The sequence below is a fragment of the Pinus tabuliformis genome, chromosome 2_2, assembly GCF_031772625.1.
Source record: "Pinus tabuliformis cultivar Carrire ecotype Pingquan chromosome 2_2, CPIR1, whole genome shotgun sequence".
NCBI lineage: Eukaryota > Viridiplantae > Streptophyta > Pinopsida > Pinales > Pinaceae > Pinus > Pinus tabuliformis.
The window spans coordinates 751,995,064-752,001,063 of record NC_142300.1 but is presented as its reverse complement, the minus strand read 5'-3'; the positions used below and the strand labels follow the sequence as shown (position 1 = coordinate 752,001,063).

Sequence of the window (6,000 nt, the reverse complement as noted above, 5' to 3'; positions counted from 1 at the left end):
GTCAAAGCTATAAGCTAATGATGGAAAGGAAACCTACATACTAGATGTAAGCAGAAACTCAGCCTCCAGATTAGGGTGTTGGGTGAGTGTGCAGAAGTTATCAGGGACCCGGACGGGGCCGAGGAGGAGGAGGGCCTGGTAGAGGCTGTGGTCAGATCATCTACTAGAACTGCGAATAGCCAGGGCACTACGCGTGAGAATTTCAGAATCATACATGTCTGTCATGTCAATACTGCAGCCAGTTTGACCATACTATAGAAGAGTGCCCAGTGCTGATAGCTAAAATGTAAGAGAAGAAATCGTAGCCTCAACAACCTACGTATAACTTACAGATGATGAGAGTTGAGCCCCACGAGGAGGATCAAAGCATGAAATTTTGTGCTGAGGAGTGGAATAATTACTGGCAATGAGAAAGATAAACAACCAGAGAAGGTAGTGGACCTAGAGGCGGAAGACGCCCAGGGAACCGAAGATATTGGCGCTGAAGGGGCAGAAACTATAAAAAGGCTCCCGGAGTATATCCCTCCATGGAAGGGAAAGGAAAAGGTCACAAAGGACCCAAATTATGAGAAGTTCACCATATCCACACTCCTGCTACCTAAGAAGGTCCCTTTTGAAGGTCTGCAACTCGCGAGGATCCCACTATTGAAAATGGAGGATTGGGACCTCGTAGATCATGCTAGGTTTCCACACTTGGTGATAGACAAGTATATGCATAGGGTCTATTATGCATAATCAAGTGTTACAGCACTGGAAATGGAGGAATGGGTCTGTAGTGTCGAGCACTCACGGCTACTCAATCTACTATGGGTGCCCCACTATCACCACACCACCATTAATACAATATGTGTGCACTAGCTGCTCACATTGGTGCATGACGGTTGTTTATGGCTGGGAGGGATTATCCCCATTACAGACATGCTCATTCATAGAATCACGCACCTACCTTATAAGGGCGTGAACTTGGCTAAGGAGTTTGGCGGAAATACTGGGGAAAAAGACCTCGCAGAAATAATGAAGAGGGATTATGACCTCGTGAAGAAGTCACGAGGGTATTCAATTATGTCTATAACAGACCCGACAATTCAATTGGATGCCCAAATTTTACCAAGGAAGGTGATGCGAAAATGTCGTGCAAATGAAGTTCCGGCGCCAGTAGTTTCCTGGCTGCACAGTGCACGAAAGGCTTACAGTTTAACTGGTCAAGATATCTATGTCAAGAGTTCCTAGCAAACTTCTGAGAAGCCCAAGATGAAACCAAGTCGTTCCACTACACTTAGTTGTTGCTGTCGATTGTGCTTGTTGCGTGTGAATTTCCGGAGGATAGCCAATTTCCTCCGCTCGAGGAAGGATTGCCATAGGCTGCGCAATTTGCTTCCTTATGATCTTCAAAGGATCTCGCGCGGATTACAGAGATGAAGACATTTTGGGTTCTCATGGAAATGTCTCTCTGCATGGCCATCAATCAGTGTCTGAGGTTGTCCCTAACCTTGTTCACGCAGCTATCATCCTACGTGGCATTCAAGGCTGACTTCCACAGGATATATATCTAAGCATGGAAGGATTCAAAGCATAAATGGCACAACTTGCCCTATTTGGTGACAGAAACAAATGTACAGGAGGTTTTAGTGAAATGGCCTACAGAGTGGCGCGCCTAATCAGACTTAGATGTTGGAACAAGCACAGGTGCGGGAAGTTTTGCTGCACAGAAGAGAAAGGAGGTAGCTAAGAAAGTTGTGCATACACTCGCAGAGCAGAGAAAGAAGGAAACCACAGAAAAGGCTCGTGTGGAACAAGAATGCGTTGCTAAGGAATAGGCAGAACAAGAACAACGCGAGCCACCAAAAGGTGACAAGTCACCTTCACCGGATACATAAGAGGAAGAACTTATAGGATAAGGCGGTGGAGGGGATGAGGGGCAGAGCACCCCATTTATTCTGAAGAGATTTGGTAAGGACCAGTAGGATGGTACAAGGAAGAAGCATAAATTAGATAAGTCGTAGGGTGATCCCATGGTGTTAACAGTGCGTGATATTGATGAGATCGGGGATAAAATTCAGGACACAACCACGGAAGTGCTATAGTAGTTTGACCAGCAATACATGCAGACATTCAGGAGCATCCAAAAGGATCTGCACGAGCTTTGTTTCCAAGCAAGCAGAATACAGATGGGCACTGGACAAGTGAGCACAGACCAAGCAAGCCTGACACCTAGGACAAGCCAAGCAGTAGAACTAATAAGGACCCTATACCTCATAACTATACCATTTCCAGATGAGTCCATTCACACTAAGTCCACCGATGATTGTATCACCCTCAGTACAATCAAGAACATTGGACTAAATATAGCGGTGCTCTCCAATGAGACCCTCCACGCACTGCATATAAGGGTGGCAGATGAATTGAGAACCACGGAGCACCACACCTTCAACCTCATCAGTGAGTACAAAGTCAACAACGAGAAAATTTTCATTGAAAAGATGCAGGATTTGAAGGAAAGGGAGGCACTTCAGATGCGTAGTTAGAGTCTGGAGTCAGTAGTAGCAAAGTCATGCAAGATAGTGCTTGAACTTCACATCCCAGAGGATGCACAACCAGAGGCCAAAATCAAAAAATTAGTTGTTGGTGTGTGTGAGGCTAAAGCAGAGGTTGGCCGAGTTGCGTTTGAGCTCAAAATGAAGATTACAAAGCTGCAGTTAAAGTTGCAGCCCACAACTCCACCTAAGGTCCAGGAGCAGCGCGAAGCCGCGATAAAGGAAGGCATGGCAACCTTGGATGGCACAGCCACTGAATGTGCGGGATTGTTCAAGTAGGCTATGGATCTAGTGACCAATCTGTGGGAGGATCTGAACCTACAGACACTAAACACAGAGGTAAGGGAGCTACAACAGAAATATGATGAAGTCAGGGAAATTGTGTGCTCCATAGTACTAATGCAATGCGTTGCTAAGTTACAGGAAGGAAAGCAACTCCTAGCACAAGTTGAGGAAGTGCAGAAGAAGGAGCCCTTGCTAAAGGCTAGGTTGCAGCCTTGGTTAGAGGAGGCTTATCAAGTCACGACTACTATTCAGGATAAGATTAAAGGGTTGTAGAAGAAACAACAAATGATGAGGTTGGCCATAGAAGGACCAGTGATAGAAAAATTGGTTGAGGAAGTCAAGCAGAGAACAACGAAGAGCGCTGCCAAACTTGAAGTTATCCAGGTGGAGATGGGAGGCCTTCACAGTAAGATCGCAGTGCCAGCAGAGAGACTTGAGGGTCAGTCACGATCTTTGTGTTGGGGAACTGTTGGAATGGGGTCCCCTGGGTTAGTTTTTGGGTTACGATAACCCAATTTTTGGTACATTTTGTGTAAATAATGTAAAGTCTCCATGATTTGTGGATGCGAAGTGTGTAGATGGCTAGAAGTAAAAGGGGTTTAGCCCCTTGTTTTATGTAAAGTTTGAGCTAGTTTTGAGATCCACCCATGGTCTGTGGACCATGGCATTGTATGAAAAAAGGATATAAATAGGTATGCCTTAGAGAGTCTAAGGCATGTTTTTTGGATAATACGGAATGATGATAGGAAGGAAGTGATAGAGAAGAGAAATGGGTAAGATAGAAGAAAGGCTATGCCGTTGAGTGCACATAGGCATAGGTAGAGTCCACAACTGAGTGTGCAGACCCTTGTAATTGTGTGCGTAGGGTGGTTTTGAGTCTGTAACCTTGAATTGAAGACCAATAATGACAGTTTTCGAAGAACTCTTGCATATTTATATTTGTCTCTGTTAATGTTACATGTTGTCGATGAATAAGGTGTTTTATGAAATATTGATCGAATGTTGTGTGATTCTCTCAAATAAGTCTTAATAATGTACACAATGCTTGTTTAAGTACTTTCGTGAAGGCTCCGATGAACTATGTTATGTTTACTAATAACTTAAGTAGATCTATGCAAACACTAATTTAGGTTTATTCTTTGATGCGCGTAAGTGGATAAATTGACTTTTAAAGGTCCGCAACGACTCATCGTAGACCTTCGCGAAGGTTTGAAGACTATTTTAACAGAGTCGTAGTAACGTGCCCTAAGAGTTTATCGATTTACGTGAAGGTAGATCTGAGGTGCTGGAAGATATCACACTAGTCTCTGGATGCAGAAACTTGGTTCTTGCATCCGCCCATACTGCTCCAGGTGAGACTGCAGCCTGCGCTACATGGGTTGTTGTCGAAAGGGCCAGTAGTGTAGGGATTTCTTGGTTGGTGAAGCTAACTCTAAACCTAGGTCAGGACCCCCTAAGCCAACACACTGCGTAGTAGAGAAGGGAAGGTCATTGATATATTTGTTTTGGTAATTAGCATTTCCAGATGGAATCAGATGTACATTAGGAGTGTGCCATGGAACAATGAGGTAGTAAATGTTCTCTGAGAGGACAAGTGGCATGGGATTATAGCATTGGAAATTGGATGCAGATTTGACCATGCAATGGATTTTGGACTTCATGGGAAGGAGGTGGATCCTGGTATTACTTTGAGGGTGGAGGTGTGAGCCTCTGGATTCCCTTGTTGTAGATGTCCTTCATTGTAAGTACTTCAACAAGCTATGTTATAAAGCTCCATGTGCAGTATGTTTTGTTTTTAGTAGTCATGTGGTTATAGGTGTCATTGAACACCCATGAAGGGGTTTCCCCAAGGGGGAGGGTTATGTAATAGCCGTGGTGAAAATTCCATGTAAAAATATATAAATACCATGGATGATGGGACACGTATTCCAAGCTGGATGGTGGGAAGGACATCCCAGTGTGTGTTCATTTGGTTGTTTATGGCTAAGGAAATTGGGAAAGGCAATGGCTAAGGCATTAAAGAAGAAAAAAGGTATTTTGGCACATTTATTTATGAAAATAATGGAAATTTAGAGGAAAGGAAGGTGAAGGGTCACATGTTCCATGTGAGGAGGAAATTGAAGGAAAATAATGGAAAATGAAGAAAATAGAGGCCTCATTAATAAAAAGGCTTTTGAGGGTCAATGGGGAAGACTTGGTCAATTTAGCTTTGGAGCTCTCTCATTATTCTCTCTCTCTCTCTCATACTCTTGGAGATCAATATATGTTTTAAAGCCCAAATCATCCTCATTGAAAGGGAAAATTAAGAGACCGTGACACTAAACATGATTGGAAGGAAAATCAAGGTATTGTGACACTAAACATGATTGGAAGGGAAAATCAAGGTATTGTGACACTAAAGCAAAGAGAGGTTAGCGCGTTTATTATTCCAAACAAAATGAAAAAACAATGAAAAGGATGTTATTTACGGAGCATATGTGTGTTTGTCCATTGCCTCTATCACAAAAGTCTTATGCCCTTTCATGAAACTTATGAGTAAGAAATGTTGTCTATATTTATAGAATATTTCTTCAAACTATTTTGAACATGTCATATGACTTTATACAACACCAAAAAAAACAAAATGAATGGCGTATCTCTTGATTTTATATTTTATTAGTCACAATAATTAGGTTTTCAATTTTGCATTATCTTTTAAGTGCAATTTTAAAATGGTAAATATTCATTGGTCAAAAACTATTTGAAGATTTAATCGTTCAATATAATTGAAATGGCATCGACTACAGTGTATATGATTGATGTTTTCTTGACTTTTGTGCCACGCGGTTGATAGCGATGTGGCAGATATTTCTTAATAGCAAGGAGGAAAATGTTGGAGAATATAATTTCAACTATTAGGTCTCAAAACCATCCATCCAAATGTTCTAGTTCAGTTTCAGTTAGTACAGTTTGGTTGAATTGTGGTTTGGTTTTACTATAGTCATTTATAACTGATGTCTCAAATGTAATATTATTTAACTAATTCGTAATATTGAGAAGAGTAATTTGTGATCCATGTTTTCTCTTCATTATTTTTCATCGTACCAAAGCATAGGTCATGAGTTCGATACACACTCAACTCACATTGGGGGGAGATTGTTGGACATTAGATAAAACCAATGCTCCCCGTGTGTTTCATGAC

General features: G+C 42.0%; 1 pseudogene; it reads left to right on the top strand.

Annotated features, from left to right (window-relative positions):
* The first annotated feature begins 3,107 nt into the window (after nt 1–3,107).
* Nucleotides 3,108–6,000, top strand: part of LOC149194871 (ABC transporter B family member 17-like) — a 38,300-nt pseudogene continuing 35,407 nt past the window's right edge.